Raw genomic sequence first — 12900 nt, 5'->3', positions numbered from 1 at the left:
TAGTTTTAGGAGAGACTGCCAAACAGGTTTTGAAAGTGGTGGTACCAACTTACCCTCCCACTGACAGTGTGTGATCGCTCCAGGTGCTCTGCGTCCTCACCGACACTTGCTCTGTATTTGGTTTTAAAATACTTCAAGTTTTGGTTTTAAAATACTCTTCAAGTTCTCTTGAAGAGATTTATGGAGTTGTATAAGCAACTCTACTGACGGCAATAATGATCACATGCTGTCTCCGTATGATTAGCTTATTGAATTTTATGCTGTTCCTGGCAAGCCCTTTGTGTAAATTTCCAGATTATTCTCCGATGACCTCTTGTAACGTTCCAAATGTTTGGATGCTGAGGCCGAGTTGACGTGCTTATAATTGCATTTGCTTTTCTTCTGGGCAGTGCCTCAAGACCAGACATGATTGCTGAGGCCGGATTTTGTACTAGGGAAATAAAGAGAGCTGCTCCAACTTGGCATTGCTTCCCCCTGTGTTCCTTAAGCCCCCGAGGGAGACTTTGTTAGGTGTTGTGCTGTTCCCTGATTCTGTGCCGTTGGCAGGAAAGCAGGTGGGGCACACAGCACCCCTGTCAGCTCCAGCCCCGCTTGCGAGCCTGAAAGTCAACTTGATAGGTGATTTTTTTTCCCTTTTACAATTGTAATATGGGTTTCCCTTGGCTACGCGTTTTACTTGGAGATAAAAATGATTTCTCTGACTTCTGTCCTGACCTAGTTTTTGCCTCCAAATGCGCTTGTTATCTCTAGGAGTCTTTAGGGATGTCTGACTCACAGCTGAGAAAGTGGTGGTGTGGCTTTCTCTCTTTCCTTGGCGCCCGTGCCTTTTGATGAGCTGCTGCTGGAGGCCTTGGGTGCCCAGTGTGGCCCGTGCGAAGGGAGAGAGCCCTGTCCTGGGGACCAGGGTACCGACCCACGCCTGGCTTTCCCTTCGCCTCCCTCCGTGCTGAGACTCTGTCCCGCCCCGCAGCGTCGGTGGAGGGGGCGTGCCGAGTGCTGGGCTAATCTTTCCCTCATCAGATGTCCACCTGTGGCCCCGGAGACTTTGGAAACCCGAAGGCCAAGGATTGAGCCTGTTGTCTCTGCTTTCTTCTGGGACACCGATCCAGAGGAGATGGTGCCGAACGCCCGGCGGCCTGAGTGGGGACCCTGTGCCGGAGGGAAGAGTGGAGAAGGAAGAGGGGGCCCACCTGTTACTATTTCAGAGTGGCATGCGGCTTCACCTGCTTGGTAGTTCTAGTTCGCTCCTTTGTGCTATAAGAATATGACATGACTTTCTATATCTATATGGTATATAGATATATATATTTCCCCGTAAGGGGGGCTGTTAAAGGAGTGGGGGCGGAATAGGAGCAGAGTTTGAGTTGAAGGAGAATTGAGGGGATCAGATTCTTGTGGCTTTAGACCAGAGGAACAGAGTGGGTGCCCAGGAGGAGGAAGGCAGTCAAGCCACTGGATGGACTCCCAAGCTCACATCATCATGGTGCCAAGCTGCATGTTCTGGCTGTTCGGGGCAGGGAAGGCGGATGCCGCGTGCCCTGGGAGAGCAGCCTAGAGTGAGCCTGGGTGCAGGAGGCAGCTGCCTTCTCCGTGGCTGCAGGGTTTGGCTTCCGACTGAGGGGCAGAGGAGGCTCCTGTGGCCTATGGGGCCAGTACTTGGGTCGGCTAATCCCTAGGACAGAAGGCAAGGGCTTGGACTGTGTTCTGGGGAGAAGGCATTGAGTTGGGATGGCCCGGGGCCTTAGCCACCTTATTCCTTTAAAAGAAGAGCAACTTTGGTGGATGCCTAACCACTGACCCACACCTCCCTGTTTATCCAGTGGTCCCGTATTCCCAGGAATAAGGATGTTTCCCTAATCCAACCCTGTGTGCACGCAGCCTTCTGATAATATGAAAATTAAAGCTTGATTTACTGTTAAACATGACTGACTTCATTAAAAATGTGTTTATGTTTTCCTAAAGGATTTAGTAAAAGAAGGATATCTCTATCCTCTGGTTTTTGTGATATTAGTCAGAACAATAAGAATGTTTTCTTACCCTTTTTAATAAAAAAATTGATTAATTAATTAATTTATTTATTTTTGGCTGCGTTGAGTCTTTGTTGCTGTGCGTGGGCTTTCTTTTTAGTTGCGGCGAGCGGGGGCTACTCTTCATTGCTGTGCGCGGGCCTCTCATTGCAGTGGCCTCTCTCGTCTTGGAGCACCGGCTTTAGGCACGCGGGCTCTAGAGCGCAGGCTCAGTAGTTGTGGCGCACGGGCCTAGCTGCTCTGCAGCATGTGGGATCTTCCTGAACCAGGGCTCGAACCTGTGCCCCCTGCATTGACAGGCGGATTCCTAACCACTGTGCCACCAGGGAAGCACCTTACCCTTTTTAAAACCAGTAGTTGGTATATCACAAAGAAGATTAGAGTTTTTAGGGGGTATAGTCTGGAGGAAACAAAAACACTGACATTTTATATTAAAAATAATTTTGCTCCTTTCTCTTTCTTACTAGCATATGTAGTACACAACTGCGAGATTCTCCCAAACATCCTGTATGGGGTCTTCAGTTCCAGAAATAAAAAGGAATTTATTATTGGAGAAATCGAGGCACAGAGAGCCACAGAAAGGCCAAGGGTTTTGCTCAATCCCTGTTACCTTTCTCACTAGAGACTAAATAAGCAGTGGGTTTCTTGGGCTACTAAAACTTTCAGTTTAAGATGTTGAAAAGCATCTGAGATAATTTTATTTACTTTAAAATGGGAATCCATGTAAGTGATCATAGTTTAATATTGTGTTTTTCAAATGAACCTGGCACTTGTTTCAATAGTGTGGGTGTAGAGTAATGAGATAAGCTGTGAAATCAGATTTCTACACTTGTAATTTCTTTATTCTACTTTCACATTTCTAGACATTTCAGGAATTAACCAAAGTCATCTGGCACAGTCTTACAACCATCTTTCTCTTCTTTGTTGGGCAAGTCTGTTTTCATAGTTCTATTTCATATTCCTCTTAAACTGTATAGTCTCTTATAAAGTTTACGTTTAGCTTTCATCATTCTTATGCATAAGCTTCTCAGTTGGGCTAGGAATCTAGGTTACTTGTGCCCAATTAATATTCCTTGTGTTAAGATGTTATTTCTTTTCTGTCAAATGTTAATTTTTAAATGTCAATGTCCTTATAGCCACTGTAGTACTTTTTAAATGTAGGAGTAACATATAGCTGAAAACTAGGCATTTTTAGCTTGAGAAATAAAGGGGGAACTACTTAAGATTATTTTTTTATTTTTTGTGTAAAAGGGAATGTTCATATTTTAATTTGTATAGCATATGTATCTAGGGCTGAGTTGGTCTTTACACTACTAATTGTTTCCGTATTTAGCCCTAAGGAAAGTTTATAGTCTTAAAAAAGCACCAACAAAGCAGTTTCCAAATGTTTGTCAAATTATTTGAAGTTGAGTATTTGTATTATACTCTAAAGAATAAGCCTTCCAGTTAGTAACTAGTTCAGGATCAATTTTTTCTATATTGTATTTTTTCAAGTATAAATTTAAATTTGAGTTCTTCTGGCCATGGTGGGCTGATTTGTTGTAAAAGAATTCATCTGCTGAAAATAGAAAAACTAAAAAAAAAAAGCCCAAACAAAACAAAAACCTGTGTTTATACATGCATATTCGGAGTGGTGCTATTAACAACAGCCAAAAGGTGAAAACAATTCAAGTGTCCATCAGCAGATGAATAGATAAACAAGTTATGATATATATGTAATATGGAGTATTATTCAACCATAAAAAGGAATGAAGTACTGATACATGCTTCAGTGTGTATGAATTTCAAAAACATTATGCTAAGCAAAAGAAGCCAGACACAAAAAGTCACATATTTTATGATTCCATTTATATGAAATATCCACAATAGGTAAATCCATAGAAATATCAGATTAGTGGTTTCCAGGGGCTGGGGGAGGGGGCAATGAGGTTACTGGTTAATGGGTATGAGATTTCTTCTTGCACACATGGAAATGTTTTTGAAGTAGATAGAGGTGGAGGTTGCACAACATTGTGAATGTACTGAATGACACTAAATTGTTTACTTTAAAACAGTTCATTTCATTTTATGTGAATTTCACCTCAATTGACTATTTTCAAAGTGCACTGGAGAGCTATCAATGCAAATAAGGGCTGTGGATCCAAGATCCCAGAGGAGTGAGCCTGACTGTTGTCACTACATTTCCCCTTGAAGCATATGCTTGTTCAAGCTGAGCAAAGCTTCTAGAAGACTCATGGGTGGCAGAGAATAAAAATGCAGTTCAGAGCCCACCAAAAAAAGAGGGGCTCTAATAAACACATCATGCTTTTATTTGGAATACCTTAAGCTTATAATCTAGGAATATGATTGAGCTGGAAATTGGCCAGCCCTTGCAAAGACAGAAGCCTAGCACAATCCCTTGTTAAATTAAGCAATCTTCCCTACCGTAACTGCCTGCCAGAAGCAAAAGTAAAATCCCTTCTGGAGAAAGGTAACATTCTTCAGAGTCTCAAGTTATCTTTAACAGTTTTCATGCATAGTTTCTAGCCTTCAATTAAAAAAAAATTAAGTATAAAAAAACACAAAATTGACTGAACACCAAGAGACAAAACAGACAAAAGAAATGGAACATGTATTGGGGTTACCCTGTTACTGGAGTTATTAAACGCAGACTTTAAAATAACTGTGATTACTATATTCAGGCATAAGTTGGAAAATTGGACTGGAGCTAGAACTATAAAAGAGTAGAACTGGAAACTATAAGAAAGTATAAAAAAACTAGATCTAAAAAATTAACTGCAATTAAGAACTCAACAGTAGGCATAAGTGCAGATTAGATACAGCTAAAGAGAGAAATAGTAAATTAGAAAATAGATTAAAATAATCTCCAGGCTGAGGCATGGAAATTAAAAGCAATTAGAAAAAAATGCCAAACAGAAAGGAGCATAAGAGACATGGTAATACAATCTAGTGTATGTGTATTTAGAGTCCCAGAAAATGAGGGAAGGTAGTAGGGAGAAAGATGCAATATTTGAACAATAATTGCTGAAAATGTATACCATGAAAACATTAACCAAAAGAAAGCTAGTGTGACTATATCACTATTATCTAAGTAGACCTAGAGATAAGGATCATTGCTAGAGGTAAAGAAAGAATGGTAGCTATTCTAAATATATAGGTAACTAAAAAAGACAGCTATAAAGAAAAAAATGACATAACTAAAAGAAATTTCATTATATGATATTAAAAAGTCACTATCAGCATAGCCTGGGTCCTAAGGGCAGAGGATGCCCAAATATTGGACTACATTAAAATGAGGAAATTATGCTTATTAGGAAAAGATGATTGAGTTTGAAATGGCAAGCCACAGAGTGAGAGAAGATATTTGTAAAAATGCAGGTGATAAAGATCTTATATCCAAATATTTAAATAACTAAACATTTAAAAAGCAGTAACAACAACTCAGTAGAAATGTAGGCAAAAGACTTGACATATCCTTCACAAAAAAAGAGTATCCAAAGGGCCAATAAATAAAGAAAAGATATTCAATCCCATTAGTCCTCAGGAAAATGCAACAAGACCACAATGAAGTACCAATAAACATACCCCACAAATACTAGAATTAAAAAGACAAAAATACCAGTATTGACAACATTGGAGGTTATTAGAACTCTCATACTCTGGTGGGAGTGTAAATGGGTACACCAATTTGTAAAACTGTTAGTCAAAATTTAAATATTTGCAGGTCCTATAGTCCAATAATTCCTTTCTTAGGAATATAACCAACAGAAGCGTGGCACATACATGCATCAAAAGACATACCAGGATGTTCGTGGCACCATTATTCTTTTTTTTTTTTAATTGAATAAGAGCTACCATGTATTTACTTCCTCTTACATGCTCAGTATTTTGTGTTATCTTTTTAAAAAAATTGAGGTGTAATTAACATATAACATTATATTAGTTTCAGGTGTACAACATAATGATTTGACATATATATACACTGAAAAATGATTACCACAATAAGTCACCATACACAATTACAGAATGTTTTTCCTTGTGATGTGAACTCTTTAGATATACCCTCTTGGTGACTTTCAGGTACACAATATAGTATTGTTTAACTATAGTCATAGTCACCATGCTATACATTACATTCCCATGACTTGTTCATTTTGTAACTGGAAGTGTGTACCTTTTGACTCCCTTCACCCTCCTTGCCCGCCCTGTGTGTTATCCTGATCAATACTTTCAGTGACACTTTGGTGTAAATCATATCTCCATTTTAAAGACATGAAAACTAGAGTTTAGAAAGATTAAGTGGATGGCACCATTATTCTTAATAGCCCCAGGTGTCCTTCAGTAAGAGAACAGACGAGCAGCCTGTGGTGTATTCTTACAGTGGAATCCTGTACGGTAATCAGTAGAGCTGCTGCTGAACACAATGACAGGGACACACCTCACAGTGTTGAGTGAATGAAGCCAGACAGACAAGAGTACACAGTGTATGAGTTCACTTGCTATCAAGGTCAAAAATAGGCAAGACAAATCTATTGTGTAAAATGTCAGAGGAGAGCTTGTCTGTAGGGAAGATGGTTGGGGGAGTGTGGGAGGGCACTGGAGGAGGCTTCCAGAATGCCGGTTCTGATTTGAGTGGTAGTTCTTTGGGATTCACTTTGTGTTGTCTCATTTAACTATCTAATTCACTTTTCTGTATGTATGTTATACTTTAATACAAAAAAGTTAATATAAAGATACTTAAGAAAGAAATGTAAATTAGAAAGTTACCACACCTGTATCACAAAAAGCTTGGAAGCATAGTGAAATAAACATAATATCCACAATCATTCCTTTGGCTTATTGCTTAGAATCCCTTCCTAAATTTACTGGCTGTGTGATTGGGGCAAGTTACTTGTCTTGGTCAGCTTGGGCTGCTACGGCAAAATACCATAGACTGGGGGGTGCTTACACAGCAAACATTGACTTCTCACAGTCTAGAGGCTGGGAAGTCCAGGATCAAGGCACCAGCAGTTTCATTTCCCTGGAGAGGGCTCTCTTCTTGGCTTGCAGACGGCCACCTCCTTGCTGTGTCCTCACATGATGGAGAGAGAGAGGGAGAGCTCGGTCTCTTCCTTTTCTTAGAAGGGCACTAATCCCATCATGGGAGCCCCACCCTCATGACCTCATCTAAGCCTAATCACCTCCAACAGCCTCGTCTCCAAATACCATCACATTGGGGTTAGGGCTTCAAGATATGAATGTGGCAGGAGAGGGGACACATTTAGTCCACACCTTGCTCAGCCCTCTTAGTTCCTTCATTTCCTCATTGGTAAAACAGAGGTTATAAAGTGATATTTCATACTGTTGTCTTTTAAGGGTCAGGTAGATAATACATTGAATGTACTCAGAGTGTTTGGTTCATAATTGACACCTAAAATTATTCATTTCAAAAACATTTACGAAGTTTCCGCTCATGTACCTGGCATTGGGCTGATGACGGGGATACAGAGATAAATAAGACAAAGTTAGGGAACTCCTGAAGGCCTCAGTCTAGATGGCTGTGCTGTCTAATATGGGGAGCCACCACCCAATATAGACATTTAAATGGAAGTAAAATTAAAAATAAAATTAAAATAAACTTTCTCAGTTGTACTGGCTGCTGAGAAGTGCTCCATAGCCACATGTGGCTAGTGGCTGCCATGCTGGACAGCACAGTTATGGGACATCTTCATCACCATAGAAAGCCCTTCTGGACAGTGCTGGACAGGGCAGGTCAGCATATGGGAATTCAGGTAGGCATTGGCAGGTGTCCTGGTGCGGTGAGGCTTGAGCTGTTTTGAAAGATGAATTTTCAGGTGGGAGAATGGGGAGTGTGGCCACTCCAGTACAGTGAAGCACAAAGACATAGGGCTTTTGGAAGCTTTGACTCACCTGGAGATCGTCAATAAGTAGCTTTAAGTAGTTCGGTGTGGCAGGAGTCCTGGCTGCAAGAGATGAGGCTGGAAGAGAAAGCATAGCCTGGGTCCTAAGGGCAGAGGATGCCCAACTGAGGAGCTTTTCTACAGGACACTCAAGAGGGCTTTTTATCTATGCCTTGCTTATTTCTTGAGTTAATGCTTCTTTTATCAATTTACCTACAAAAACTCATATTTAGCAAAAATATTTTTCCTAGTCTTTTTTTTTTTTCAAACATGCAGTGGTGTTACATTTTTATGTAGGCGCCTGTGCCTCTTTTCCTTTGTTGTTTCTAAGCATAGAAGGTGTCACCTCTAGAGCCTGAGATATTTTCAATTTTGATTTATTTTTATATTTTTTAGTATAAAATGGTGTCAAATTAATTTTGTATATCTAGAATGGGGTACCTAAATTTTACACATCCACATAACAAATATTTGTTACAGATATATTTGTGTGTAAAACATATATATACATCCATATATGTGTGTGAATGTGCGTCTGTGTGTGTATATATATATATATACACACACACACGCACACACACACACACACAAATTACTAGCTAGTACTTGCCAAACCATTTATTAAACAATGTTTTCCTTCCTGCTGATGGATTCTTTGTCACGTATTACATTTTTATATATAATGAGGTTTATTTCTGAATCATTAGTTCTGTTCTATTGCTTTCTTTTCTTATGTCCGATATAACATTGTTTATTTATGCCACAAAAATTTTAAGTATCTTTCTGTGTTTGTAAATCAAAACTCATGATTACTTAGTTCTCTTTCTATATTTGTTTGAAAAATGAATTCTATGTTTGTTTGAAAGTTGAAACTCATGATTACATAGGTCTCCCGAGTGGTCTGAATAGGCTGAATCACACAGCTTGTCACTGAGGTCCGGGCTGGCATGGTATTTACTGAAAACACCACTCACTTAGGAGATGTACATCTTTAGGAAGTGTGTGTGCTGGTCTCGTAGTGCTTTGAAAGCCTGCTCTACGTCATGCATGATGATTGATTCAGTGGTGCGTTTAGCACACAGCCACCGAGAGTGGAGAGGATCTTCTGTAGCAGCGTTACCATCCTTTGAGAGTCATGTTTGTGTACTTTAATATTACCATGTTCATCTACAAGTATCAGCTCTAAGAAAAAGTTCTGTTATTGACATTTTATTGATTGGAAGACTCAGAAAGCTAGAAATAACTTGCAGGTGGAAGATGCTTTAAATTAACTAGCCTAGCTAGAATTGCTTTTCCTTTTCCTGGCATTTCTCTGTGTGTGTGTGTGTGTGTGTGTGTGTGTGTGTGTGTATACACATGTGTGCACAGGCACAGGCTGAGGAGTGGGGTTGAGGGTACAAGGGAATAGGACTTTTGTACGCGGTGGTAATTCACAAACGCAGTCCTACAGTGGGTCATAAGGAGGTCGCGGCTGGGTTTTGAGGAGATGGCTTGACTGGCATTTTAAGTGTTCCTTGAATATATCCAGTAGCATCACCTGCTGCGTCTCATGTTCTGGCATTTTGCCTTTAGGTGGATCATTTATGTAACCAGAAAATGTTTCAGTTTTTGGGAGGTTGCTGTAAAGAATAATCAGCAATTTTCTCAAACAATTCGAAATTCAGATATTATCACTTAGTTTAAATGGAATAGCATTTACAGAAATTAGTCAGCAGTTTTAAATTGTTGCCCTTCATTCATTCCATGTGAACTATTCCCATGTGGAAATGCCTCTCTTTGTAGAGAGCTGTACCATTCCAGGGCACCTTTGTCATCTCTCATCTCATTTGGTGCTTACGACATACCTGTGAGGTAGGTGTTAATATTAACTACATTTTACATGAGGAAACCCAGGCTTGTAGGGCGTTAGAAGCATCCCCCATAGAGAGTAAGCCCCTTTTCAATCCACCATGTGTCTCAGATTTGTCAGAGTTCTCCCAGCCTATTCCTCAGGGTTTTCTATAAAATGAAGACAAACAGAATCACTCTAATAATAATGACCATCCATCTGTCCATGATTATTCATGGTTATAAAGACTGCAATATAACTGTGTTTAAAATTGCCCCACTGAGGAACATATTTATTTATTTTAGTTAGTTATTAGTTATAAGTGCATTACAAGTATACAACTATAATGAAAACTGCACAAGCCATTTTATTCATACAGATAATCATTTCCCCTTAAGTTCTGTCCTGAGGCCAGCCTATGAGTTTTGCCGTATATATTTTTCCTATTGCTGTCTGCTCATGGGTTATGTGGTTTATTATAGGAGGCAACGGAAAAGGAACTCCATGCCTATTTGAATCAGCTCCGCTAAAGAAAACACATGTTTTCATAGATCAGGCTGCTCATTTCCCTCTTGTTTAGAAAGTTTCGGGCTACTCTCACTTATATTACTGCCCTTACTGAATTTCTCCTTCCCATCGGGGCTGCATTTGCCATGTGCCTCGCGTGACTGATTGCCTCTCCTCCTGCCTGAATATCCACTTTGCTGCTCTTGTATTGAGTCATTGTGTAACTTACTTATGAACTTTGCAAAGTGGGTCTCAAGGTAAATTAAGATACCTTCTTGATATTCAAGCCTGTCATTTTACCCTTAACCTTATTAGTTAACCAACCTCCCTCCCTCACTCTTCCTCCCTCCCTCCCTTCCTTCCTTTCTTCCTTCCTCCTTCCCTCCCTTCTCCCTCCCTCGATCCCTTCCTTCTTTTTCAGCTAGGACCTAGGAAATACTAATGCCCTAACAAATCATGGCTCTTCAATTAGCCACCAGTCGGAATAAATAATTTTTTTTTTTTTACTTTGTGCTTTCTGTACGTTATTGTCACTTCATTCCATCACTGCATTCTGAGATTATGAAAAGTCTTCATAAAGTCCATGCTTATCTGGACCTGATGAAAGTAGCTGGATTTCCCACATACGATGTCTTTGCCTCTCCATCCACTGCACAACAGTTGGGTTGAGTTGGGATTAACCAATGATTTGTGGAAGAAGATGGTCTCTAACCCACACTGTATCAAAGAATGATCCCTCTGCATTTTCCCTTGAAGGCTGTGGCAAGATCTTACCAAAGCTCAGTGTCCTTTCCTGAGTGCCAAGAATCACCTGAGCAGGATGTGGGTCCCGTGAGCCACAAGGATTCCTACCTGAAAGGAAGTTTTGTTATAAGGTTGACGATAACTGAAGTGTCAATAATGGTAGCTGCTGCTGCTGTTCCTATAGTAATTTTATATTGTTTTCACGAAATAAAAATCATTTCAGAAAATATGCAAGTCACCATTACTATGTCCCTGTGCTAGGGGACTAAATGTGTTGAAGAAATATGAGTGAGATATTCCTATGCTCAAGAAGCTTATAATTTAGTGCAGGGTATAGAAAAAATCTACAAATAAGGAATAGAATGTGATAATCAGGAGAATAGAAACACAAGGACAGACTGCAGAGGGATTCATTGTAGCTGGAGGACTGGGGGTGCTCCTTGGAGGACTTGTGTTTGTGCCAGACAGCAAGGACTGAGCAGGTTTTGGACACATGGGGCTGGGGGAGCAGGGCCTTCCTAATGCGGAGAGAGTGGGAGAGATCTGTGGGCATCCTCAGACGGGGGTTTGGGAACAGAGAGCGGTTGCATTCATTTGGGGCACAGGGGGTTTTAGGAAGAGGTAGTAGATAAGATCAGTAAGATTAGAAAGATGGGCTGGACTCCTGATCGCGGATACCTTTGGATTGCTTCATTTGCTTTTCTCCCTCCCTTGAACATTTATAATTAAGTTTTAAAAAGCTCACAAGTCTTATTATACTTTCTCAGCAGAATCTTACTTTATTTCCTGAGCATTATTAGTATGGGAATTGCTATCCCCTCCTCAGCATGGCTGTTTCTACAAAATTATAGGATGTGTTTGAAATGTTGCTGTTTTGCTGAGAGACTAGGTTGCTTTAGTGCTCTGATTTGCATCGATCCTGGGGGCGTGACCTTAAGGACCCCTGTGGGCCAGGAAAGGAGGGCAGTGGCAACTGGGGAGAATCATCTCACCTCTAAAGCAGGGGCTGGTGAACTAGAGCCCACGGGTCAGTTTCGGTCACCACTTGGCTTTGTATGGACCGTGAGCTCAGAATGGTTTTACATTTTTAAATGATTTTTAAAAATCAAGAGAAGAATATTTCATGACACGTGAAAATTATATACAATTCAAATTCCAGAGTCCGTTAAGTAAAGATTTATTGGAACACAGCCAAGCTCATTTGTTTATGTTTTGTACACGGCTGCTTTAGTGCTACGGCTGCGTGATTTAGTGCTTGTGACAGAGACCATATGGCCACAAAGACTAAATTTACTATCTGGTCCTTCACCTGGAGGGCTTGTAAAAACATGAATTGCTGGACCCCACCTCCAGGGTTTTTTTTTTAAGATTGAAGTATAGTTGATTCACAATATTATATTAGTTTCAGGTGTACAGCATTAGTGATTCAGTATTTTTGCAGCTTATACTCCATTGTTACATAATTATAAGATAATGGCTATAATTCCCTGTGCTGTACAATATATCCTTGTTGCTTATCTATTTTATACATAGTAGTTTGTATCTGTTAATCCCATACCCCCAACTTGTCCCTCCGCCCTTCCCTCTCCCCCTTTGGTAACCACTACTGAGTTTTCTGTATCTGTGAGTCTGTTCCGTTTTGCATATACATTCATTTGTATTATTTTTAGACTCCACATGTAAGTGATTTCATACAGTATTTGTCTGCTTTATTTCACTAAGCATAATATTCTTTAGGTCTGTCCATGTTGCTGCAAATGGTAGTATTTCATTCTTTTGTAAGGCTAAGTAGTATTCCATTGTGTGTATGTATGTGTGTATATATATATATATATATACCACATCTTCCTTTTCCATTTGTCTGTTGATGGGCACCTGGATTGCTTCTATGTTT

The 12900-nt window shown here is 40.1% G+C and overlaps 1 protein-coding gene across 13 annotated transcripts in view; it reads left to right on the top strand.

Moving 5' to 3' along the window:
• Positions 1-12900, top strand: part of MTUS2 (microtubule associated scaffold protein 2) — a 505315-nt gene that overhangs the window by 89376 nt on the left and 403039 nt on the right. The window lies entirely within an intron of this gene.

The sequence above is a fragment of the Balaenoptera acutorostrata genome, chromosome 18 (assembly GCF_949987535.1).
Source record: "Balaenoptera acutorostrata chromosome 18, mBalAcu1.1, whole genome shotgun sequence".
NCBI classification, from domain to species: domain Eukaryota; kingdom Metazoa; phylum Chordata; class Mammalia; order Artiodactyla; family Balaenopteridae; genus Balaenoptera; species Balaenoptera acutorostrata.
Note: the sequence above shows the minus strand (reverse complement) of the source record. Positions and strands in the feature narration are given on the sequence as shown.